The sequence below is a fragment of the Sceloporus undulatus genome, chromosome 8, assembly GCF_019175285.1.
Source record: "Sceloporus undulatus isolate JIND9_A2432 ecotype Alabama chromosome 8, SceUnd_v1.1, whole genome shotgun sequence".
Taxonomy (NCBI): domain Eukaryota; kingdom Metazoa; phylum Chordata; class Lepidosauria; order Squamata; family Phrynosomatidae; genus Sceloporus; species Sceloporus undulatus.
Genome location: NC_056529.1, coordinates 30185154 through 30185432, shown reverse-complemented (window position 1 = coordinate 30185432; position 279 = coordinate 30185154).

Here is a 279-nt window from a genome sequence, read left to right as displayed (position 1 = left end):
GAACACACTGATAATAACATACACTACAGCAACAATTCCATTGTTACATTTTACGAAACAAAGCAGATAACACCATACTGGTAGCAGAAAAGATTGCAGACTTGGAACAATCACTAAAGAAAGTCAAAGAAGAAAGTGCAAAGGCAGGCCTAATGCTGAACATAAAGAAAACAAAAATATAATGACCACAGAAGATCTACATAAATTCAACCTAGAGAACAAGTAAATCAACACAGTTAAAGATTTTCCATACCTTGGATCAAACATTGATCAGAACAG